The sequence below is a fragment of the Sorex araneus genome, chromosome 2, assembly GCF_027595985.1.
Source record: "Sorex araneus isolate mSorAra2 chromosome 2, mSorAra2.pri, whole genome shotgun sequence".
Classification (NCBI taxonomy): domain Eukaryota; kingdom Metazoa; phylum Chordata; class Mammalia; order Eulipotyphla; family Soricidae; genus Sorex; species Sorex araneus.
The window spans coordinates 44,479,553-44,505,052 of record NC_073303.1 but is presented as its reverse complement, the minus strand read 5'-3'; the positions used below and the strand labels follow the sequence as shown (position 1 = coordinate 44,505,052).

The window sequence follows — 25,500 nt, the reverse complement described above, 5'->3', positions numbered from 1 at the left end:
AGGGTCCACTTCTCCCGCCTCCGCTGCCGTGCCACGCTCCGCACCAGCATCTCCAGACCCCCCCCCCCCCCCCCCGTGTGTCACCACTCCTCTCCGGCCGAGCAGCTGTCCTCGGAGGCCCGGCCAGGGCGCCATGTCCTGGGAGAGCCTGCAGTCTCGGCGGTGCCCTCACTTACACCCCCAGTCAGGGTCCTCCAACCGCACCGCCTGGTCCGCTCCACGCCAGTGCGAACCCCACGGAGGCAGGAGTGCAGGCCTACTGCTGAAAGCTTGATTTTTTTTTTTGGTTGGGTTTTTTTGGTTTGCTTCTTTTGGGGGGCCCTACCCAGTGGTGCTCAGGGATTACTCCTGGCTCTGTGCTCAGGAATTAATCCCGCTGGACTGCATGCCAAGTAAGCACTCTACCCCCTGAACTATTGCCGAGGCCCCAGTACTGAAGGCTTTGTGTCCAGTTCTCTCCGGGGGCTTGGTGACACTTAGAGACGGTTCTCTTGGGGAGCGGGACAGGCCTGGGGGTACTGGAGCCCAGACGCAAACTGTCCGTCAGATACTGAGTGGGGCCCCAGCCCTTCGGGGGAAAGGGGTGATCCCCACCCTGCACCCTCGGTTGCTGGCTTTGCTGACCCTGGTGTCTGTCCACTGTCTCTCAGGCCCTTTGGGGTGTCCTGTGGTTCGTAGGCCCTTATGAGTCACACAGAGAAGGTTCACGCTTCCCTCTCTCGGGGCTGGGAAGGTGGTACAGGGATTAAGGCACTTACCTTGCATGTGGCTGACCCAGGTTCAGTCCCTGGCACCTTACATGGTCTTCTGAGCCCCAACAGCACGATCCGTGAGCAGAACTAGGAGTAAACCCTGCGAGATGCCAAGCGAAACCACCCTTAGCTCTGGCACATGGCCTTCGGGATGGTCAGGAGACCTTGAAGACCCGGAGAGTCTTCAGTTGCGGAACTGTGGCCAGGCTGGGCCAGGTTAGCTGGGTGTTCCCCGTTTGGGGGGAAGGAGGAAGGATTCTGCTCAGTTTGTCACAGCTGTGTCACTGTCACTGTCATCCCGTTGCTCATCGATTTGCTTGAGCGGGCACCAGTAACATCTCCATTGTGAGACTTGTTGTTACTGTTTTTGGCATATCTAATACGGCACGGGTAGCTTGCCAGGCTCTGCCGTGTAGGAGGGATACTCTCGGTAGCTTGCCAGGCTCTCCGAGAGGGGCGGAGGACTCGAACTCTGGTCGGCCACGTGCAAGGCAAATGCCCTACCCGCTGTGCTATTATTGCTCCAGCCCATTTTAAAAAACCTTTCTTTATTTGGAAGTAGGGTGGGTTTTGGGGGCCACACCCAGTTATACTCAGGACTTATTCCTTTTATTTTAATTTTAATTTTTTAAATTGAATCACAGTGATACACACATTTACAAAGTTATTCATGATTGGCCTTAAGCCATATAACGTTCCAACACCGATTCCTTCACCAGTCTACTTTTCCCACCCCAATGGTCCCAGATTCCCTCCCGCCCTCCTCATGCCTCCTCCACCGTCTTCCTCTATGGCGGGCACTTCTCTCTCTCTCTTCTCTCTCTCTCCCTCTCTCTTTCTTTCTCCTTTTGGGCCTATGGTTTGCGACACAGATAATGAGAGGCTATCAGGTATATCAGGTATTTACCTACTTTCAACACTCAGTTTCTGTTTCTGACTGTTATTGTCACGCTGGTCCCTTCTCTACCCTGACTGCTCAGGGCCTTCTCCCGGCTCTGTGCTCAGGGATCACTCCTGGCGGGCTCGGGCAACCAAATGGGGTGCTGGGGATCGAACCCAGGATGGCAAGAGCCTCGTCCACTGTCCTATGGCTGTGTCCTTTTCCCTGGACAGCACCCTCAGCAGGCCATGGCTTGGCCATGCCAGCCCAGGATGTCAGTCCTGTGGCGGGGTCCCAGTGACTCTGTCCTAAGGGTCGTGTCTGTGTCCCTGGGAGGCACCTGGCCCTGTGCCTTGCATGGAATGGTCCTAGGGGCCTGGCCTCCTCTGTGACTTGGACCAGAGGTGTCCCTGGACCCATCTAGCTCCACCCAGGGAAGCTGAGGACACCCGGCCCCCAAGCCTGTGGCCTTGCCTTCTCTTGTCACCCCTGCAGCTGCCCTGAGAGTCCTTTGCTCCTCAGTGAACAAAATGCACTTAGCAGAGAGCTGACCTGGGGGTACCAGAGGCCCCTGGACTAGGGAGAAAGCTCTCGAATGCTCTGCTTTGAGTCGAGTTTGCTTAGAAGCAGAGCCCCAGTACTAGGGTGTCAGGGGGCTTGGTTAGCCCGTAAAGCGCCCTGGGCCAGCAAAGGAGCTGGGCTGGGGAGAAGGGGGTCAGGCCAGTCCTGAGCCCTGCAGAGCCCTCAGCTGGGCTCAGCCCAGGAGCTGGCACTGAACAGCCTCCCTGAAGGCCCCAGCAGTCAGAGGCAGGACCAGAGCACCAGCAGCTTCTGGTCCCAGCTCCTGGGGCTGGGTGGGGTGGGGAGAGGAGAGGGGAGTGCAGAGGTGAGCAGGGTGAGGGGGGCGGATGGGAGAAGGTGAGGAAGGGGTGAAGGAGAGAGAGAACTGGGCCAGGCCACAGGGAATAGAGAAGGAGGGGCAGAGGAGAGGATGCAGGAGGGAGGGGACCCTTGGGGGAGGCACAGGGCAGGGGAGAGGAGGGAGGGGGCAGGGCAGGGGAGGGAGAGGTAGGGGCGGTGGGGGTGAGGTGAGCGCGCTGGGCCGGGGAGGCGGAGGGCCACGGCGGGGCGGGGGGTGGGGAGCAGGGGTGCGCGCGGCGGGGGCGGGGCGAGGGCAGGGCGGGGGCGGGGCGGGGCGGGGCGGGGCCTGCGCGCCCCCGCCGGCCTCCCTCCGCGCCCGGCGCCGCAGCATCCCCGCGCCCGCGCCCGCCGCGCTCGGCCGGGCCTCGCCGCCGCCATTCCCGCGCCGGGCGGGCCCAGGTACGCGGGGGGCGGTGGGGGGCGCGGGCCGGGCCCGGGGGCCTGCGGGCCGGCGCGGACAGGTGGGGCGGGCAGGGCGGGCGGCCGGGCGGGCGGGCGGGCGGGCATCCTGGGCGGCGCGGCCGCTGCACCTGTTGCTGGGCCGGCGCGCGGCGGGCGGGGGCGGGGGCGGGGGGCGGCCGGGCGGGGGACGTGCAGGTGGCCCCGCGCCCCCCGCTTTTGTTCGCGCGCCCTCGCGCCGCGGGAGCGCCGCCCGGCCGGGGACAGGTCCCCGCAGGCCTGGCGCGACCAGGGCCCGCGCCGGCGCGCCGGGCAGGGTCCGCGCCCCCGGGCGCCGCGGAGCGGAAGTTTCCTCCCCGGGGGGCCGGGGGACGCGGTGACAGCCGTGCCGGCCCCCCGCGCCCCCGCCGGCCCAGGGCCGCCTCCTGGCCGCCAGACGCCGCTACCGGGGATGTTGACTGTGTCCCAGGAACAGGCCAGCTCGGGGCCAGGGTTCTGGCCGAGATAATGCCTCGATTGTCACTGCAGCGGTGCGCGCCTGAGCCCGTGCAAGCGGCGCCAGGGACCCTGGCCCAGCCCCTGGGCAGTGCCTGCAGGGATGAGGGGTGCAGAGGGCCACTGCCGCTGAATACCCCTCAGGAAGCGCGAACAGAAACGTGAGCCTGATGGCGCGCTCCCTCGGGGGCTCACTTGGAGATCCCGTGGCCTCTTTAGCAGGGCCCCCCAGCATGTGGGGGCCCCCTTGCATGGTCGCCTTTGATCTGAGAGCTGCCCTTCCCCCTCGCACCCCCTCCAGCGTGGGCCGAGCCAGGCCAGGCCTCTGCCCAGTGCAGCACTTCTTGGCCAGGCCTCCTGGTGGAGACTCCACCAGACGAGGGTGGCCTCACCTGGGGGTCTGGGCAGCCCCTGCTTGGGCCCAGGTGTGGGTCTGGGTGGCTTGCAGCTGCTCCTGAGGGAGAGAATGTGAGTGGCAGCATCCCGAGCCCGCCCAGTGCCGCCCTGTGGCTGTCCCAGGGGTGCCATTCAGGAAACTCTCCTGGCCCCGCCAGGATGGGGAGGGAGGTCTCCTGGCCGGCTGAGCCAGCGGCTGCGAGCCTAATGGCTGGCCCTGCTCGGAGCCGCACCCGTGGGCTGGTCCCACCCACACAGCAGAATCGATGGCTGAGCTTGCAGGGATCGATGGTCTCCCAGCCTGGTGCTTCCCTTCCACACCCAGGGCCCGCCTCTCGGGCCTGCCTGAGACGGTGGCGCTGGAGGGTGTGGCCTGGACTCTGGGGGGCCAGGGCAGGGTCAGAGCTGGCCCGCTGGCCGGTAGCCGGGGTGCTGGCTCCCCTTCCCAGGCTGGCCTGGGCACTGGCCGCTGTGTGGGGGAGGGTCTTCCTGCCTGCTCCCTCGTTGCCCGGTGTGTGCATTTGGCTACTTAGGGGGGTCTCGGAGAGGACACAGTAGTGGGACGCGGCAGCAAGCACGGTGGGGTGTGACTGTTGAGTGAACAGGCCCGTGAATTTGCCATCAGCCTCCCAGCCGTCCTGGGAGGAAGGACCCCCGTGGGTTCCCGGCTGGGGCCAGAGGCTTCTGTCTTCCGTGTCCTGGCCCAGAGAGGGCAGACGAAGGGGGCAGGCGGGGAGAGTGCTGTGAGCTGGGCCCCCTCCCTGCCGTGCGCTGGGCCCCTGGCCTGCTTTCTCAGCCTTCTGGGAGCGTCTCCGAGCGGGCCCACCCTGCGGGCCCCTCTGCTCCGCAGGCACCACGCACGGCCTTTCCGGCCGCTGTGCAGCCAGTGGCAGTGAGAGGGGACACTCACCTGCTGTTGCGGGCAGGGCGTCCCCGCGAGGGTTGGGGCCCGGTGGCAGTGAGAGGGGACACTCACTGCTGGTGCGGGCAGGGCGTCCCCGCGAGGGTTGGGGCCCGGTGGCAGTGAGAGGGGACACTCACTGCTGGTGCGGGCAGGGCATCCCCGCGAGGGCTGGGGCCCGGTGGCAGTGAGAGGGGACACTCACTGCTGCTGCGGGCAGGGCGTCCCCGCGAGGGCTGGGGCCCGGTGGCAGTGAGAGGGGACACTCACCTGCTGGTGTGGGCAGGGCGTCCCCGCGAGGGCTGGGGCCCGGTGGCAGTGAGAGGGGACACTCACTGCTGGTGTGGGCAGGGCGTCCCCGCGAGGGTTGGGGCCCGGTGGCAGTGAGAGGGGACACTCACTGCTGGTGCGGGCAGGGCGTCCCCGCGAGGGTTGGGGCCCGGTGGCAGTGAGAGGGGACACTCACCTGCTGGTGCGGGCAGGGCGTCCCCGCGGGGGCTGGGGCCCGGCAGTGCAGGTCGCTCATAGGATGCGTGGCGTGTGTGGCCGACCCTCCAGCCGCCCGCCCGCCCTGCACCCACTCCTGCACAGTACCTGGTGCTCCGGCAGCGGGGCCTCCCCCTCCCTGGCCTTCCCGGGCCTGTGCCAGCTCCGGTGCCGGCTCCATTGTCGGGTCTCAGACGCGGCCCCCGGAAGCAGGCTCGTGCTGGTTGTGTCCACTCGCTGCCTGCAGCTTGGCAGGAAACCTGAGCCCGGGCTCCCGGGCTTGAGCGGAGTCCCCCGCTTGCAGAGCTGAAACCTGAGGCCCACGGGGGTGGCTGGTGAGTTTAGGAGTGACTATGTGTGCCCCCACCAGCACTCGGCACGGCCAGGCCGGGAGGTGAACGTCGCTGTGACAGCCGACCCCAGGATGCTTGCTGAGGAAGGTTGGGACCTGTTTGCGATGCGTAGTTTGGTGCGCCCGGGGCCACCGGCAGCCCCCTCGCCCCTGTGCAGGTCTGTGTTTTCCAGTTCTTTGTCAGAGACAGTTGGCTCCAGTATACGCCAGCCCACCCTCTCTCCAGAGTCAACACCGCAACGTTTGTGGAACTCCAGGAAGCAGTTCAGGGTTTACTTTGTTTTCTTGTTTGTTTTTGCTTTGGGGCCACACCTGGCGGGGCCACACCTGGCGGGGCCACACCTGCTCAGGGCTTATTCCTGGCTTGGTGCTCAGAGATCACTCCTGGTGGACTCAGGGGACCACATGGGGTGCTGGGGATCAAACCTGAGTCTGCTGAGTACAAGGCAAGTGCACTGCCCACTGTGCTATCTTTCCGGCCCTCAGAGATTTTTCAGTCTTTCCCCAACGTGGATGGTACTGCTCTGCCCCCCCCCCCAACTGGGTGATGCTGGAACCCTGGATGTTGGGGGGAAGGGGAGGGATGTTGCTAGTAGCCTCAGGTGCAATTGGGGCAGCTGTCTCTGCTTAAAGAAGGTAGATTTTCAAGGGGATGCTGACTACATTTCCTTTCTCAAGAAGGGTGACAGGCCAAGTGAGTTGGGAACTACTTTCAAAGAAGTGGTGTAGATTGGAAATGTCACCACTTCCGGGACCTACTGCACAGTTGCTTTTCTCAGCCTGGGGCCTTTCATTCAGGTCAAGAACTGGCAGGACATGCACACACACACACACACACACACACACACACACACACACACACACACCAGCTGTTGAACGCTGGACAAAGGCCAGTACTGCTTCAGACCTCAGGAGCTCTGGTGGCCCCAGTGAAAGTGACTCTCCAGCTACTGCCAGGGCAAGGGCAGAGGGTACAGGAGGGGTCTGTGGGGAGGGAGGGTGCGTGTGCGTGTGTATGTGTGTGTGTGTGTGTGTGTTTAGGGAAGGAAGCGTGTATATATGAGTTTGCATGTTTTCCAGGGAGGAAGTGTGAGTCCTCATGTGAAGTGTGTGCAGCTGGGAGTGTGTGTGCATGTGTGTGTGGAGGAAGTAGGTTGTGAATGTGTGGGTGTGGGTGTACTTGGGGGAAGTAGGGTGTGTGTGCGTGTGTGTGTGTGTGTGTGGAGGAAATAGGGTGTGAATGTGTGATGTGTGTGTATGTGTATACGGGTGTGTGTATATGGGAAGTAATGTGTGAGTGTGTATATGGGTTTGTAGCGAAAGGGTGTGTGAGTGTGTGTGCATGTGTGTATGGAGGAAGCAGGGCGTGAATGTGTGAGTGCGTATATGGGTGTGTGTGGAGGAAGTTGTGTGTGTGTGGCTGTGTGAGTGCACGTGTGTGGCGGAGGTCGGCGTGCGTGTGTGAGTATTGGGGCGTGTGGGAGAGTGGGAGGAATGGCTTCTTTCATAGTGGTACGATTTGGGTGAGGATAGTGGTCACTGCATTGGGGAGACAGTGTCTGTCTTTGGGACTGTCGGGTCCTGCCTTCGGGTCCGAGTGTCCCGGCTGCAATCCTGGCGGTGGCGTTTCGCTGGTGAACTCTTTGTCATGCTTCCCCCGCCCTGGGGGCTGCTCTGAGGGGCTGTTGGAGCACCACGCCCGGCCCCTGCCGGTGCTGGTGGGGACCCCAAGCCCCACAGCCTCCCCCACACAGCAGGGCTCAACCCCGTGCCGGTGACGTGGGCTCAGCCACCTGCCGCCGCGTTCCTCGGGACACGCAGCCGGACGTGGCGGCAGAGTGCCCGGCAGGTGAGGCGCTGAGGTGCCGGGTCTCGGCGCCCTGCCCCAGTGCCCGCGGGTGTCTCTCTCGAGCGCTGCGGGTGCAGGGAGTGACCGGGGTAACGCGGGAGGCTTAGAGGCGGGAGGCTTAGAGGCGGGAGCCCTGGGAGCGCCGCGCAGGGGCCCGGCTTCTCCGTTTTTCTGTCCTGTAGCAAGAAATCCAAGCTCCGCTAATAGCCAGAGCCGAGTCTGCTTTGATCCGGCATTTGGATGTTTGGCTCCTAGACTCGTGTTTGGATTTTGTTTGCGAGGACACGGGGTTCCCGGGGCCGGCCCTGAATAGAGGCCTGAGCGGGGCCCCGCGGGCCGGCCGTGTTTGGCAGTTGGGCGGTTGTTTACCAGCGTTCCCGGGGAGGGGAGGCCCCGGCTCGGCCCTGTGTGCCTCGGAGCCGCCTGTCACCGGGCCTGGCCTGGGGCGGGCCTGGCACGCACGATTCTCCCTCCCGCCCGGCTCCTGTGACTGTGACCTGGTCCTTCTGATAGGCTTTGGGGCCCGCTGTGCTGTTGGGTGACCTGGGGGCTCGGGTGTGTGCTGTTGGGGGGCCCTTTCTTGAGAGGTGGGGAGGCGGTTGGGCGTGGCTCGTGGTCAGGCCTGAGCCTGTGAATCAGATGCCCAGGGGCCCCGTGCCAGTGCAGGTGGCACTGCTGTGGCCCCTGGCACCTGCCCGATCACGTGGGCAGCCCTCACCATGCACGACAGCGTGAGTCCTGTGTGAGCACTGTAGCCAGGAGAGCGACCCCAAGGCAGGGAGCCTCCGGGGAAAGGCTGCTTCCGTCCCTTTGTCCTGGTGGGCTCGGTGGTGCCACTGAGCTTCTCCGGCACGGGTCCCCTGCGTGTCCCGGCCGTGCCAGTAGCCATGCCACAGACGGCACCGCCCCTCTGAGAGGGAGCGCCCGGTTCTCCCCGGATCGGGGGCCAGGGGCTGACTGTGCAGGAATTCAAGGGTGCCAGTGTGGGGGTGGGCACAGGCCCTGCCCAAGCTTGTCTCGGAGGAGCCTGGCCGGCCCCGGGAGCAGAGCAGACGTGCAGTGCACGAGGCCTGTGCTCGGAGATGGGGTCGCGGGGTGCGGGGGTCCCGGGCGTCTCGCCCTGCTGTAGCTTCTTCCCCCGGGGCCTCCCGGGCTCTGCGCTGTGAGCAGGTTTGGGGGGACAGGGCAGCGCGGGGACAGGCTGGCGCGTGGGCGAGCCCCTGCAAGTCTGGCCGCCGGACACTCGGGACCGGCTGGGAAAGCTGTCGTTGGCATGAGAGTCGGGGCGTCGGGCTGGTGGGGAGCACGGAGTTGGGAGGCCTGAGCTGGGACCGGCGGACGGGCTGGCTGCTCGTGCCCCGCGGAGGAAGGATAGTGGGGTCTGGCTGGGCCTTGACCTTGGAGGACTGAGCGCGGTGGCGGGAGTCCTGGGGCCCGGCCAGCTGGGCGCGCTTCCTCCCGCCGCTTCCTGCCCAGACACTGGCCCGGGCCCGAATCTGGCTCAGTTTCGGCTCCCGGTGGCCGAGAGACACGCAGAGCACGGTCCCTCCACCTGTCGCCCGCATCCCCGGGACGCACCGCGGCTCCCGGGGCACAGCTGCTGGCTGTCAGGGGACTCGAGCACAGGCAGGTGAGGGGTCACCGGGGGCTGCGTGCACCCTGCTCTCCCAGCCACGCCCGGGCACACATGTGCTCACATGCACTGGACTGGGGTCCCTGCTAGTCATCAGGCCTGTTGGGGCCTCGTGCACACAGAACATGGCACTCACCGAAAGTAGAGTTAGAAGGAAGTGCCTGCCGTAGAGGCGGGGGTGGGGGGGGTAGGGTGGCGGCGGGAGGGAGACGGGACGTGGTGGCACTGGTGGTGGGAAATGTACACTGGTGGAGGGACGGTGTCGGTCATTGTGTGACTGAAACCCTGTCACGGAGGCTTTGTAACTGTGTCTCACGGTGATTCAACTGAAAAAACATTTTAAAATGCTCCCCCCAAATCCGGGCACTCACTCAGGCTGAGCACGTGTCTTCTCGCAGGAGGCTCCGACAGAACCGGAGCACCATGGCCCCCGAGAGTGAGCACTGAGAGCTGTGCCCGCTCCCCCCAGAGTGAAAGGCACTCGCTCAAAGTGCTCTGTTCAGTGAGCCTTGAGCAGTGGCTCAGACACACACAGCTCACACCTACGACGGCCGGGCGAGAGACCGAGTCGGGTGTCGGGGGTGCCCTGCAGGTCAGCGGTGTTGCGATGCCCCTCACCCCCCGTCAATGACCTCTGACGGTGGATCATTGGCTCCTTAAGTGGGCTCCTCCCTGTGGGGGCCAGAGCCACCCGGGGCACCACCAGCCCTGGGTGCAGTGGCGGCGAGGGGGGCTGCTGTTTGCTGAAACCTGGGAGGGTCCCAGGCATGTGCTGAGTGGTTGTCTGCGTGGGGCAGTAGACAGACGGGCCTGGAAATCTACCTCCCATGGCGTGATAGACGGGACCCGTCCCTTCAGGGTGGAGGGAAGGGAGCACACGTGGCCGGCTCCGTGTGTGGCGTGTGCGTTGGCACGTCACGTCCTTCATTGCTGAGTCCTCCTTCACCTTCACCTCGTGGGTGGTTGTTGGTTTACGCAGCTGGTTGTGGGTGCGTGCACGGTTCCTGGCTGGGGTGCTGTGAGCGGGCGGGGGAGAGGACACGGGGGCACGCGCTGCCCTGCACGTGGCAGCTGGGTGTGATCCCTGGCACTTGCTGAGGTGCCCAGAGCTCGCTAGGAGTGACCCGGGGTGCAGAGCCAGGGGTCAGCCCCGGGCAAGGCTGGGGTGGCCCCAGGACCGGAAAAGGAAAAAGGAAGGATGAAGTGCAACGGTTTCAGCATCGGCATTTCGCTTTGTTCCCCTGGAGTTGATTCTGGCCAGAGCTGCGAGCGACGGAGGCCGCCCCCCCAAGTTGTGCCGGAGCCTTTTGTGCCTGACTCTGTCCTCGCCCCAGGGAACTGTTCGCTTGTTTCCGGCTCTCAGAATCCTGGCGTGAGCCCGCGGCCGCTCCTGGAGACGCGGCTGTCGTCTGTGCCCGGCTCCTCGGCACTCTCGCCTTCTGGTGCTCGTCTCCCGTCTCCGCCTTCCCGGGGTGATGTGAGAGGAGGCAGAGGAATAGTGCAGTGCAGAGATGGTGGAGAGTCACAACACACACACACACACGTGCGCACGGCACCCTGGATGCAGTGATAGCGCGGTGCACTGTGTTTAGACTTCTCGTTCTTGTTGCCAGGCTGCTTGCTCTACTGCTTTTGGGTGGATGAGCTGGAACTCTCCCAAACAGTGCTCAGGGCCCCCCCCCACCCCACGGTCTCAGGGGCCGTGCGGTGCCTGGGATCCAGTCGGGGTTCAGCCACGTGTAGGACGATCATCCCAACCCTAGCACCGTCCCCGGCCCCGTCCGGTTGGACTTTCACGTGGGAAGCCTGAGGGAAACCGACCAGCAGGGTCATGTGTGGCACAGGCGGGCGTGGCCTTACCCCCTCCTTGGCAGCCTGATGGGTGGCAGGTGACGGACTAACTCCCACAGGTGTGTGCCACGTGTTGCCTTCTGCACGGCTGGGACCGTGGGGTGGCACCGGAAGCCCCTTAGCAGCCCTGAGTGGGGTCGCACGTGGGGTTCAGTGTCTGCCCACACCCAGGCTTCAGGGGTCTCAGTGCGAGTAGAGCACTGCCAGGAAGGGTCTTTGTTGGGCTAGTGAGACTTCAGAACAGCCAGGCTGCTCTCGGACCCCAGGCGACTCACAGCACCACAGGGGCACGCACACACGGGCACACATAGGGCGCCCACAGGTACCCACAGCCATGCCTGGCACACACATGCTCACGTGTACCCACAACCATGCCTGGGTATAAATGTGCTCCATGTATCCACAGCCATGCCTGGCACACATGTGCTCACATATACCCACAGCCATGCCTGTATATACACGTGCTCACATGTACCCACAGGCATGCCGGGGTATACACGTGCTCACATGTACCCACAGGCATGCCGGGGTATACACGCACTCACATGTACCCACAGGCATGCCGGGGTATACACGCACTCACATGTACCCACAGCCATGCTGGAGTATACATGCACTCACATCTACCCACAGCCATACCTGGGTACACACATGTGCTCACGTGCACTCAGAGCCATACCTGAGCACATGCACATGTGTGCACACATGCACAGTCAGTCATACCCACTCACACTTCCCATTCAGCCGTACGTGGGCACACACACACCGACTCAGATGGCCGTGTTCAGACACACACACACACACATGCCCACTCATACATACACAGCCACTCTGCACATGTGTGCACACATGCCCGCTCATGCGTACACACAGCCATGCCCAGGCACACGCACATACGTGCATTTACACACTTGTACACAGCCGCACACATACACCCAGACAGCCGTGTTTGGGCACATGCACACATGCCGCTCACACACACCAGCCCTGCCCAGGCTAGTGGCTGTGCCACCCACACTGGGTTCTTCTCCCTCCCTGGAAGCCGAGTCCAGAGTTCGGGTGTCGCCCATCAGCCCCCTCTGCGCGTGCGACAGACCCTCCTCTCTGTCACGTGTGGCCCCTGGCGCTGTGAGGGCAGCCTGTAAGGCCCCCGGTGGGTTCAGGGCCCCGTAGGGCAGCCTGTAAGGCCCCCAGTGGGTTCAGGGCCCCGTAGGGCAGCCTGTAAGGCCCCAGTGGGTTCAGGGCCCCCTAGGGCAGCCTGTAAGGCCCCCGGTGGGTTCAGGGCCCCGTAGGGCAGCCTGTAAGGCCCCAGTGGGTTCAGGGCCCCCTAGGGCAGCCTGTAAGGCCCCAGTGGGTTCAGGGCCCCGTAGGGCAGCCTGTAAGGCCCCCGGTGGGTTCAGGGCCCCGTAGGGCAGCCTGTAAGGCCCCCAGTGGGTTCAGGGCCCCGTAGGGCAGCCTGTAAGGCCCCTGGTGGGTTCAGGGCCCTGTAGGGCAGCCTGTAAGGCCCCCGGTGGGTTCAGGGCCCCGTGACCCGGGATCTGCGGCCCGGGCGGGCTCGGGGGAGCTGCTCCGTGTCACCCCACAGCTGAAGCAGGGGCGCCCCTGCTCCAGGACAGTGCCCAACCACAGCCTTATCAACAGGAAAATGGAAACTGCTCTCGGCACTCACGGCCCCCTGCGATAATCGCGCCTGGCCTCAGACAGGAAGCAGGAAAGGGACTGTCTTGCGCGGGGGGGTTTTGTCTCTGCCTCTGGGCCGCCTCGTGCTGAATCCTTGGTGTGAACAGGAAGTCGGACGGGTGAGGAACTTTTCCTTTATTTTCTTGCCGTTTTTATTGCTTTAAAAGAAACGGAGGGGGCGGGGGTGGAGTGTGAGGCTGTCCCGTGCCCAGCGGTGTGACAGGCCCGGAGCGTGCCCTGCCGCCTCTGCACACACGTGCTGCCGTCTCCGGCCCCGCCCGCTGCAGCGCTGCTCGGCCCTTCGCCCCTCCGTGGCACTGGCCGTCCCAGCGTGGGTGGGCCCGTGCCCTCCTCAGGTGGAGATCGGGGGCTGCCCGCCTGACACGCCCCTGCCCCGTTCCCTGGGAGCCTCAGCGAGTAGTTTTGATTCTTCGGGAGTCAGCCCTGGCAGTGCCCGGGGCCACGCGCCCCCTCCCCGGGGAGCCTGCGGGGCTGCTGGGGACAGAGGCTGGTGCCCTGCTCGCGGAGCCCCCCAGGAAGGGGCCGTAGAGTCTGGCGTTGGCAGTCTCAGGGCTGGCCGGGTGGCTCTGCTGTCTGCCCGGGCCCTCTGAGTGGCGCGTGGCAAGTCCCCGGGGCCCCCTGTTCCGGCTCTCGCTCTTCCTGCACTGTTGGGTCCAGGCAGGGCCTGTGGCTTACTCTCCGGGCCACGGTGTTCTGCCCGAAGGTCAGAGCCCTGGGCACTCTCTGCCTTGGACTGGGGGTTTATTCTTGTACCTGCTTCACTGAGCGGATGCCTTTCATGCCTCTGAGAGTCTCCTGGAAAAAGAAAAGTCTTGGCTGGAGCAATAGCACGTGACTGACCCGGGTTCGATTCCCAGCATCCCATGTGGACCCCCGAGCACCGCCAGGAGTAATTCCTGAGTGCAGAGCCAGGAGCTGGGCGTGACCCAAAAAGCAAAAGAAGAAAAAAACAAAAAGAAAGGAAAGTCTTCCCGGAGGTTTTCAGCAGAAGAGTGAACTCAGGCCCCTTCCCGGGGCCTGTCCGGGGCTGGGCTGGGCGCCCTCAGCAGCCTGTGCCCTGCGTCCTCGGCCCCCCAGGGACCCCACCAGCCTGCGCTCCGCCTCTGGGAGTGACCGCCCGGGACAAGCGCAGTGGACAGTCAGCAGTGCCATGGCTGGAAGCACTCCTGCATCCGTGTGTTGTGCGTGCCCAGGTTCTTGGCTTGCACCTGTGCCTGTGTGCTTGTGCGTGTGCGTGTGTGCATGTGTGTGCACGCGCGGTCACATTCCAGAAAAGCTGCTCGCCAGAGCTCAAAGATTCCATTCCGAGAGACTCACGGCCTAGCAGCCTCTGCCCATGAGGGCTGCAGAGAACCTGTTTGCCCTGAGTATCCGTTGCGCTTCAGCCCCGTGGGTGCTGGCCCTCTCTGCAGCCCCGGCGCCTCTCTCATGGGTGCTGGCCCTCTCACAGCCCCGGTGCCTCTCGTCCGGGATGGCGGCACCGGGGTCTGTGCGTTTCGCCCACACCACACGCAGCGCGGGCTGCACCCTCCCAGCCGAGCTGCTTTCCCCCTGAGGCCGGCCGTGCCCCTGCCCGCGCCCTGGCTCTCCCCGGGGCCCGCTGAGCCGTGTGCGTATGGGCCCTCCCCCACCGGGGATTCTGGCGCTTTGCGGCGGGGCTGAGCGGGCTGTGGCGCAAGACGCTGGGCCTGTCGGAAGCCGTGAGTGCCAGGGGAGAGGCTGGAGGGGTGCAGGGAGGGAGGACGGGCGAGGGTTATTTTAAGGAGTTGGCTCGGATGACCGGGGGCTCTGGTGCCAGGCCCAGCTGAAGACTGAGAACGTGCTGGGCAGAGCTGCCCTTCTCTCGCCCTGGCAGGCCTGCAGCTGCGCCCGTGGCCGGTGCTTGCCCAGCCCGGGTCAGCGGGACGACTGCTGCCTTACTGGCATCCGCAGGTGCCCTCCTGAGTGAGCGTGGCTGTGGCCCGAGCCGGCGGGGTCCGAGGCCTGGAGGCTGGCCTCTGGGGACCAGGAACAACCTCACTGTGTCTTGGCAGCTCAGGACACAGCCCGTCACCCTGCGGTCTGACCCTTTGGCCTCATGCGGGCTGCCCGTTCCTGTGCTCTCCCCCCGCTAGAAAACGCTTCTCTTCCTGACCCGCAGGCCCGGAGTGGCTTAGCCAAGCTCCTGGGGCTCTGCCTCCCTGAGGTTTCCTTTTCCAAGGGAAAAAGACTTTTTTTTTCCAGGTCATGGTCTTGCTATCCTGTCTCTCCCTTTGTGAGCTGCTGATGTTGGCCTCCTGTCTTGGCACCTTCTTATCAGGCCTCTTGGCCATCCTGTTAATCTGACGGTAAATAATCTCAGTGGAACCAAAGCGCAGTGGGGTGGGCTTCCGGGGTGGGCTTGCCCACTCTTAGCTCCTGTGCAGGTTTTGAAGTGATGTGGGGGGTGGAGGAATGGATGAGAGCAGAGAGGGGCTCCGTAGCACCTCTCAGCTTGGCCAGAGGATGAAGTTCTGTTCTCTTCTCTGGTTTGGTGTTTCAGCGGGTGGATGGGTGATGGATGGGTGGTGAGTGGGTAGATGAAGGATGGGTACGACGCATTATGGGCTGATGGATAGAGTATGGGTTGATGGGTGATGGATGGGTGGTTGGATGACGGGTGGATGTCAAACGGATGATGGATGAAGGATGGATAGATGGATGGTGGGTAGGTTGATTTATGGGTGGACGATGGACAGATGATGGGTGTCTGGCTAGTGGATGATGGGTGGGTGGATGGTGGGTGGATGGACGGATGGATGGATGGATGATGGGTGGAGAGATAAGGGATAATGCGTGATGGATTTGTGGATGATGGATGTGTGGGTGATGGGTAGATGGGTGGATTTTGGGCTGATGGGTGATGGATGGATAACGAATGACAGAGGGATAATAGACGGTGGGTGATGATGGGTGGATGGATGGTGGATGGCGTTGAAGGAGGATAAAGGGAGGACGTATGTTGGAGAATGAAAGTGGGACTTTCCGAAGTTGGAAAAGCTCAGGTGTGCGTGGCGGGGTGGGGGGCTGGTGTCTGGAGGCACGGCTGGGCACTCAGAAGTGAACATTGGCTCTCAACCGGGCGTTGGCCGGCGGCGACTGCCCAGCCGACGGAGCCTCCCGAGGAACCCCTGGGGTGCGTGCAGGGCCCTCTTCGCAGCCGAATGAGCACAGCCCAGGTAATGCCCCCCTGGGGCTTCCCGGGGAGTCTGTGGCCTCGTTAGTTCTCGGCGAAGGAGGGCCTTGGGGACTCTGCCCTTCCGCTTCACCCGATTCCGCTGAGCTGCGGCTCCCACCCCAGGGAGTCGAGAACCCTGTGAGGGTGTACTAATGGTGACCTCTGCCCTTGACGATGCCCTTTCACCCCGAAGGTTCTAACCCAGAGGCCGTCGAGAGGGACATGGGCATTCTTGGCTCTCTTCTCCCAGTACAGACTTCTCTCAGGAATAGGCGGGCAGCTGGCCCCCGGGTAGTTTCCCAGCCTTCACCCCTCTTCCTGGAGTCAGAAAGTTTAGTTTATCCAGTGTAATCTGTGATGTTCTTACTTGGATTAAAATGCCAGAGATTTCTTCACCCGCCCCCCCGAGCAGAGTTGAGATGAAGGTTAATGACTGGGAGGCCCACACTGCCCGGTCGGGTGAGTCAGGTGGTGGTCACCATCTGTCATCGGTTTGGGGGGCTGCTCTTGGGGGGGAGGGCACACCTGGTCATGCTCAAGGCTTACTCGTGCTCAGGGACCACTCGGGGGTTGGGAGGCCCAAGGCACCATGCGCAGTGTGGTGGCCACGTGCAGGGCGGCTTCCTTCCCCGATGCCCCATCTCTGTGGCCCTGTCACCGGTGCTCCCTGGGGCCAGGCCTCAGAAGCTGCTGTGTGCATAGGCTCCCGGTGGCCAGTGTGGACAGGGAGGGGCATTTGCGCAGAAGCTTGGGCTGTGGAGTGGCCAGAGCCGGGGGCCACCACGCAGCGGGAACTTCTCCAACCCAAGCAGGAGCCACGCTGTGTAGACGTGGGGGAATCTGGGAAAGCTGGATAGGACCGTGGCCTTTCCGTGGAGCACTATTTCCATGAACTGTGTCGCGTTTCCGGTTGGCTCAGGGAGCACTGGAAACGCAGGCCCTTCCCCAGTCTTTGGTTGTACCTCTCTCAGCTCCCGCTGTTCCCGGGGAGAGAGCACGGCAGGATCCTGGGGGTTGGGCACGAGCAGGCTCTGGACCAGGGTTGCCCCCCACGCCCCCGGTGCTCGGGGAGGCTGCGGGTCAGAGGTCACACCCCTCAGTGACGCAGCCACAGAGGGGAGCTGCAGAGGCCGGAGCCGTGGCATGGCGGGAGGACGCTGCCATGCTCTGGCCAGCTGGGCCTGACCCGGCATTGCTCACAGTCCCCTGGGTCCCGCCAGGAGTGACCCCTGAGCACAGAGCCCGGAGGAAGCCCCGAGCACTGCTGGGTGTGCAAAAACCAAAAAAAAAAAATTTTTTTTTAAATGCGGGGTGGGGTGGGGGAGAGCTACAGTTTGGATCTCCTCTCTCAAAACCCTCGTTAGTTCTGTTTTCCTTAACGATTACTTCGTGCCTTGATTTCAGGCTCAGGCTCAGAAATCACCATTACAAGTGCTCACCTTTGCAAAGTCTAGTTTCCATGTATTGTTTCATGTCAGTGTAGATCTGCCTTATCTCTACCCCAGCTAACAAGTCTACTTTCTTTTTTTTTTTTTGAAATGTTTTTTGGGGGTCACACCCGGCGATGCTCAGGGGTTACTCCTGGCTCTGGACCCAGGAATTACTCCTGGCAGTGCTCAGAGGAGGACCATATGGGATGCCAGGGATGGGACCCAGGTCGGCCGCGTGCAAGGCAAACGCCCTCCCCGCTGTGCTATTGCTCCAGGAAGTCTGCTTTTCTGGTGAAAGAGGAGTTTTTCAGTCTGAGTAAACATTCGTTCGTACAAGGCGTACACTGCGCCAGCACAGCACTTCCCAAGCGTCCGGTCCCGTGGCAGTCAGCACATTCTCGGGGCCCAGGGGCCATTCCCGTCACCTCTGGACTCTTCTCCCCGTGTGAAGCTGAGACGGCCTGTCCCAGGCTGGCCTGCCCTGGCCGCACGCGCCCCTCTGAACCTGGCTGCCCCGGGGAGCGCAGGGAACACGGTCACGCGCGGCACCTTGGTGTCCGACTGAAGAAGCTGCAGAGCACATCGCAAAAGTGAAACGAGCGTCTTACGTTGGTGTGAAGTGAAAGCTATTTTTAGCGTCGGGCCTCTCGGGTGTGAAAGCCTGCGTTTGTGTGCTGACCACGACTGTCGGAACACAGACCGCCTTGTCCCCAGAGAGCCCCGCCCACCTCCCCTTCTGCTCCCACCCGCAGCCCAGCCCGCTGCTCCCGGGCTGGCCCTGAGACCCGCCCAGGCCCGCTCCCGCGGGTCAGCAGCAGGCTCCTGGGGTTCAGTGTCTGCTGCGTCCGTGCACGCTGGCTTCTGGGTGCACGCACAGCTTCATGCTCTTAGGAGCCCCTGGAGTGGCACTGGGGTCACCTGGCACAAGCGTGTTCAGCGTCGTGAGGAACCGCTGCTCCTGTGTTTCAGTGACCGGCGCACTCAGCACTGTGTCCTGAGACCCGTTGTTTCGCTCCCTCGGCTTGTGCACTGTGTACCTGCCTTGCTGTGGTGTCTGATTTGTTTCCCCTAATATATTTGCCTGTTTGGGACCATGGCCGGTGCTCCTGACCCTGTGCTCGGGCTTCAGTGCTGGCAGGGCCCGGGGGCCATGGATGGTGCAGGCATCCAAACCAGGTTCAGTGCGTGCCAGGTAAGCGCCTCTCCAGCCTCCAGCTCCCCTGCCCCGGTACTTCCGGGTGCCAATGCCTAGTTCCCGCCCGCACACTGGCCTCCTGCCGATCCACCTGGTGACTGCAGAATGGAACTGGGCTCATCCTCCCTTCCTGTTGGGCGCTGAGAGTGGTTAGGCATTTGGAAGACAGAGTCTTCATTAGGTATTTCCTCCCGGTCTGTAGCCTTTTGACGCCCTCGACAGGATCCTTTGCAGAGCAGAAAGTGTGTTCGCTGAGACTGAGTTCCGGGAATAAGTACGCCGGATGTGCACACGGAGAACCTGAGAGGTGGCTCACCGTGTGACCGGCTGGCCCGGGGGCGCTGTCAGACCTGCTACTTCTGAGGGGGTTTTCGTTGTCAGATCCTTGAGTTCCTTTGCGTTTTAGATTCCTTGCTGTTTTCCACCCAGCTTTCCTGGCTGCTGTGCTTCCTCGTGGCCAGTTGGTGCCTTCTCTGACTCCCTCGTGGATACAGTGGCAGATGAAGCAGAAAGGAAGGAAGCTGGAATCCCGACCCCTCTCGCCCTTGACACTGGAGGTATCCTCCTAGATGCCCTTTCTCAGGGAGAGGAACTTCCTTCCTGGTTTGCGGAGTGTTTATTTTTTTTAAATTATGAGTTGATATTAATTTTTTTTTTGCTTTTTGGGTCACACCCTGAGATGCACAGGGGTTACTCCTGGCTTTGCACTCAGGAATTACTCCTGGTGGTGCTCAGGGGACCATATGGGATGCTGGGAATCGAACCCGGGTCGGCCGCGTGCAAGGCAAATGCCCTACCCGCTGTGCTATTGCTCCAGCCCCCGGATATTAAATTTTTTAAAAATATTTTTCTGTTTAAATTGAGATGTTTAGATTTTTGTTTTGTTTCTGGGCCACACTTGGCAGTGCTCAGGACTTACTCCTGGTTCTGTGTTCAGGGGGTCAGTCCTGGCAGGGCTCGGGGGACCAGATGGGATGCGGGGATCCAGCACAGGTCAGCTGTGTGCAAGACAAGCACCTTCCATGCTGTTTCCTTCTTCAGACTGTTAATAGAGAGAATGGAACGTGTCAGTTTTTGCATCTTGAACCAGCCTTGCATTCCGGGATACACACTGCTGGTCCCTGTCACTGTCATCCCATTGCTCATTGGTTTGCTCAAGTGGGCACCAGTAATGTCTCCATCGTGACTTGTTGTTACTATTTTTGGCATATCGAATATGCCCTGGGTAGCTTGCCAGGCTCTGCCTTGTGGGCAGGATACTCTCGGTAGCTTGCCAGGCTCTCCGAGAGGGGCGGAGGAACCTGGGTTGGCCGCGTGCAGGGCTAACTCCCTACCCGCTGCACTATCGCTCCAGCCCAAGAATACAGTTTATTTTGTACGTTGTTTATTGTGAGTCAGCTATTTTAATTTTTTCAAATGTCTTTTCATTGTTTACTTTCTGATTTTGGGCGCACATCTGGCTTACTCCTGTCTCTGTGCTCAGGAATCACCCCTGGCGGTGCTTCAAGACCATGTGGGGTGCGGGGGGTCACACGCAGCTCAGCCCTCTGCGAAGCACGCGCCCCACCTGCTGCACTGCGGCTCTGGCCCCGGGTCAACTGTTTCACCTTGGATGTGTTTGATAACGTGTGTTGTGGGGACACTGGGTCGCTGCCTCCCGGAGTATCTCACCGGTGAAAATCCCCCTGGCTGTGTGGGGGTGGGGTGCGGGAACAGTCGGGTGCAGCGAGGCCCTGGTGCTTTCTGCTGGGTTAGGGTCGATGTCCAGGGGACGCCGAGCGATCGCTTTTCTCCAGCAGCCCGGCAGCCTCTCCTGTGACTCTGTACAGGGCTGCTCGTGGGTTCCTCGCGAGTTCCCTCTGCGGGGGAGGGACCCACCTCCTCTGCCTCCTGCCGACGGAGCGGGGGAGGGTGAGCCAGGAGGGCCACCCTCCCCGGGCCCGTGAGAAGTCACTGTGGTGTGTTGGGAATTGCAGGGGCAGAGGGCGCGGGTCCCTGCGGTCCTGCCGCGTCACGGAGGGCTCGCCCCTCGCTGGGAGAGGGACCCGCGGGCTGTGATGCTCGGGGCCTGGCGCTGTGCCCGAGTTCTGGCCTCTCTCTCCTCGCCCGTCATGGCCACAGACTGGCTGGCTTTGTCTGTTTAGTTCTGATTTGGGGTCACCCGGCAGTGCCTGACTTTCTCCTGGCTCTGTGCTCAGGAATCACACCTGGGGCGGGGGAGGCTTGGGGGGCCATGCGGGATGCCGGGAATCAAGCCCTGGCCGCGTGCTAGGCCAGCGCCCTCTTCACTCCGGCCCAGCCCGGCTGCCTTTAAAACGGAGTCAGCCGCAGGCTGGGGAGTGTGGCTCGTGGTGAAGTGCTCGCCTCCCGCCAGGAGACCTGGGCTAAGCCCAGCACCACCAAACACTAAAAATAGATTAAGAAGCAAGGCCGAGCCAGGCGCTGTGCCGTCGCCCGAGGCCTGGGCAGGGAGCCCACGTGGAGAGTCCACGCAGGGAGCCCACTCGGAGAGCCCACGCGGAGAGCCCACGCAGGCCACTCTTGGGCTGGGCCGGGGAGCGAGGGCGGTTGTCGCTGTGGCCTGATCCCAAAGCAGGTGCTTTGCACAGAAATGCCACGCGTGCTGGTTCTGGTTCTGGTTCTGGTTCTGGTTCTGGCCTCTCCCCGTCAGGTACTTTAACAGAAGCCTGGGCTGTGGCTTGGCGCCGAGGGGCCGTCGCAGGGCAGGACCCCGTTCAGGACCCTGCTCCTTCCTTGGCTGCCTCCTTCCCCCCGGCACATCACCAGATGCTGCCCCCCTGGGGACCCACGCTCAGCGTGTCAGTTTGGGGGTCGGGGACACCGACTTGTGTCCATTGAGCTCCTGGCCGAGGGACCAGGGCACAGTCATTCAGTAATTCTTCACTCCTGAGAATCTTGCTTCATTTAATTAAAAAAAAAAAGAACCCACCACGCTGGGGCTAGGACAGGAGGGGCTTATGGGTAAGAAGGAAACTGGGCTTGTAGCTACTGGGGTGGGCAGTGGCCGCGAGAGGCCCGGGTGCCATCCTATGTCCATGATTTTGTTTCATTTTGTTAAAAATAGTTGTGTTTGGGGGGCGGGGCTTGTATTGGCCGTGCTCAGGGCTTGCTCCTGGCTCAGTGCTCAGGGATCGCTCCTGGTGGGGTGAGGGGCCCTCTGCAGTGGCCGGGACTGATCGTGGGTGGGCGCTGTGCCGTGGCGCCAGCCTTGCCCGCTGTGCCGGGTTTGCAGCCCTGAGCGGGAGCTGGCTCCAGGGCTCTGGCCGCCCTCAGCCCTGATGGCCCGTCAAAGAGTAGCGAGCCCGCCCCAGCCCCAGCCTCGCGGACGTGTGGCACAGAGCGTCCCGGTTACAGAGTAACAGAGGGCAGAGGGTCCGCGCAGCCTCCTTCAGAAGGTTCTGGAAACCGCCGTGTATCCAGGCTGTCGTACTCGGGGCAGTTCTGTGAGGACTCCTCGGGCCGGCCTCGCCTGCGGGCACTGGTACGGCGGGAGGGGCGAGCACCTGTGGAGTGAGCACCCTGGCAGGGAGCAAGCGCGGGGATGCGGGTGTTGGTTTGGACAAGGGCAGGCGAGCGCGTGCACGAGCCTGTTGCCCACTGCGCCCCGCGCTGAGCATCCCGCCGCAGTCTCGCCTGCTCTCCCGTGGTCCTGGCGTCGGAGTGCAGGGTGCGGGTGCTCAGGCGCTGGGGGCTGGGTGGTCGGGGTGCAGGGCGCGGGTGCTCAGGCGCTGGGGGCTGGGTGGTCGGGGTGCAGGGAGCAGGCGCTCAGGTGCTGGGGGCTGGGTGGTCGGGGTGCAGGGAGCAGGCGCTTAGGTGCTGGGGGCTGGGTGGTTGGGGTGCGGGGTGCAGGTGCTTAGGTGCTGGGGGCTGGGTGGTCGGGGTGCAGGGAGCAGGCGCTTAGGTGCTGGGGGCTGGGTGGTCGGGGTGCAGGGAGCAGGGCACGGCGAGCCCCAGGGAGAGGTGTGGCGCAGAGCCCGCCTGCGGGTGCCCGGTGCCCCCTCACTGCCCAGGGGCCCCCCACAGTCCTGCTTCGGCGTCTCTGGGCCCGGGGAGCGGTGCCTCTCCGTGGTTGCTGCGGGCGGGGCAGTTGCCTATCTCGGGTGCCGAGTTGGTTCATGCGGCCTCTGGTGCGTCTGGTTTCACCGTAGGACCCTGTGGGGAAGCCCCCAGCAGAGCCGCGTGCCCGCATGCCGTGCCTACTCGTGTCTTGCTCTGGGCCGGGCACCCGGGCACCCGGGCACGCCGCCTCCTTGCCCCAGCCCCGCTGCTCTGATCCCTTGAACCGTGCCCTGTCTCTCTCTGCCCACCGGGGGGCTGGTCAGGCTGCAGGGCCGCCCGGAGTCTGAGCAAGGCCAGAGCCTGGTGTCCACAGGCTGCCCACGGGGGGATGATGGTCCTTTTCCTGGAGGTTCATTCCTTGGAGCCGGGCCCGAGGACAGGATGGTCCGGCTGCAGAGTCCGGTGTTCACCCCCCGCCCCGCGCCTGCCCTCGGCCCGGAGCGACACCCCGCCAGCTGCCCCCCGCCCGGCCCACCCGCTCCGCGCAGTGGGAGTCTCCAGGGCAGCGGCTGTAAAAGCTCATCGGGCCCCTCATGAGTCGCCCGGTAAATAACATTTCCCAGTACCCGGTCATTTTTCCAGATTTCTTTCTTTCTGGGTTTGTTTCTTTTGTTTGGGGGCTGTTCCCGGCGGTGTTCAGGGCTCACACCTGGCTCTGCGTCAGGGGTCACTCCTGGCAGGCCCAGGGCCGGACGGGCCGCCTGCAGGGCCAGTGCCTTACTCTGCGCTGTCTCCACTCGGGCACCCTGCCCCTGGCTGCCGTCCAGGGGCACCACTGCCCTCCCCGCGGCCCGGGAGGGAGCTGGGGCTCGTCCGCGTGGGCTTGCCCAGAGCAGGCCACACGTCCCGCAGCCTCTCTGCGCCCCGCCAGAGGCGTGGGTGTGCGGGTGAATCAGCGGTGCCTGGTGCTGCGAGGAGGGCGTGGGGTGTTTACAGCCGCGAGAGGGAGGAGCACGGCCCTCAGGTGGAGAGTGCCGTGTGGTGTGAGATTGCAGCCTTGCTTGCCGTGTCAGCAGAGCCGACTGACCAGCCTGTCCCGGGAGGCGCCTGCACTCTGGGCGCTGACCCAGGGCCAGCCAAGGGGTGCCCAGCTGTCCCCGGGCACCTCCCACTCACACCTGCCTCTCCGGGGTGGCACCTGGCTGCAGAGGCCCCTGTGGGTGACCCTGTGCCGGGTGACAGGCGCCGGGATCTCCAGCTCTTGCTCTTTCTCAAGGCGTCTCGGTGAAATCGCCGAAACCCTTTCGCTGTCCGTCTCTGGCCCCACCACGGGGAGCCCCCACGCTCTACTCATTGGTGATTTCTTTCCGTATGTTTTGGGGCCACAGCCGGCGGCTTATCCTCAGGCTTACTCCTGGCTCTGCACTCAAGAGTCACTCCGGCAGGGCTCGGGGAACCCGTGGTGTCGGGGACCGAGCCCAGGTCAGCCGTGCGCAAGGCAGCATCCTTCCGGCCTCACTCTCCCCCCGCCCTCCCTGGTGATTGGAGAGCAAGAGTGAAGGGTGCGGGGTGTGACAGGGTGGTCCTTCCTGCAGGCGGGCACCCCCCCAGGCCTCTGGTCATGATGGAGAGCCACCTGTGCTGTTGGTGTCGGCCCTGAGGGGCCGCCGGGAGTTGGCGGCTGCACCTCTCCTTGCTGCCCGCCTGCCTCTGGGGCTCTGGGCACTGGGGCCTTTGCAGTCCTCTCTCAGGGAAGAAGCAAGTGCAGTTTCGTCTGAGGGAACCGGGCAGGGCTGGGGCAGGGACCTGGCGGGGAGAGCTGGCCGGCGGGGGGCAGACTCTGCCACCAGGTGTCACGCACGTGACTCGAGGTGGCGCGAAGGGCTGGGAGATGGACCTGTTCTCAGGGTCCAGATCTGGGGGGACTCATCCCCCTTGGCCCTGTGGCCGCGGAGGGCTGGCCAGCCCCTGGCCTGCAGCCTGTGCCTGGGCTCCCTCTGGCCGGGGGGCCTGGAGTCGCTGGCTGGGCCGGCAGAGCCCGTGGGCAGCAGCGGCCTCGTCCGCCCGCGGCACGCCCAGGCCTGCCCTCCCCGGCCTCGCCCAGGGCACCTGTCGAGGCGAGGCGGCACAGGGAGGCCTGTGGGGCGGCACTGTCGCACGGCAGTGGGCCCGCGGCCCCTGCGCCTCCCCGCCTGCACTCCGCACCTGCGGCGGCTGCAACACCTCGGCCTGCAGCGGCTGCGGCGGCTGCCTCTGTCTGTGTCGGTCTGTGTCTGCGTGTCTGCGTCTGTCTGAGCGCAGTGTCTGCACGGCTGCGTGTGTCTGCGTGTCTGCACGGCTGCGTGTGTCTGCACGGCTGCGTGTGTCTGCGTGTCTGCATGGTTGCGTGTGTCTGCGTGTCTGCATGGCTGCATGTGTCTGCACGGCTGCGTGTGTCTGTGTGTCTGCACGGCTGCGTGTGTCTGTGTGTCTGCACGGCTGCGTGTGTCTTCGTGTCTGCACGGCTGCGTGTGTCTTCGTGTCTGCACGGCTGCGTGTGTCTGTGTCTGCAGTGTCTGTGCGTCTGTCCGCGTCTCCTCAGTGTCTGTGCATCTGTCCGAGTCTCCGCAGTGTCTGTGCGTCTGTCCGAGTCTCCGCAGTGTCTGTTGTGCGTCTGTCCGAGTCTCCGAAGTGTCTGTTGTGCATCTGTCCGAGTCTCTGCAGTGTCTGTGCGTCTGTCCGAGTCTCCGCAGTGTCTGTGTGTCTGTCCGAGTCTCCGCAGTGTCTGTGCGTCTGTCCGAGTCTCCGCAGTGTCTGTGTGTCTGCTGTGTGCCCTGCAGTGTCTGTGTCTGCCGCAGGTGCCTGCGGTGTCTTGCTCGTGGCCGTGAGGCCGGGCTGTTCCCGGGGCCTGTAGAGACAGGAAGGAGCCCGTCCTTGGGAAGGCTCTCCTCAGCTTGTTGGCTCATGCCCTTGCAGTGGGTGCTGCCCGTCGGCCCTCCTTGGAAGCCCTCCCAGAGCCCAGCTCTTTGGTTTCCTCAGTGCCGCTCCTCCACCGCTCTCTCTT

The 25,500-nt window shown here is 63.6% G+C and overlaps 1 protein-coding gene across 2 annotated transcripts in view; it reads left to right on the top strand.

Annotated features, from left to right (window-relative positions):
- The first annotated feature begins 2,828 nt into the window (after positions 1-2,828).
- SEMA4D (semaphorin 4D) overlaps positions 2,829-25,500 on the top strand; it is a 70,588-nt gene continuing 47,916 nt past the window's right edge. For both annotated transcript variants that reach the window (XM_055128686.1, XM_055128684.1), the window contains exon 1: positions 2,829-2,952. The gene's annotated coding sequence lies outside the window, so the exon portion shown is untranslated. The remainder of the gene's footprint in view (positions 2,953-25,500) is intronic.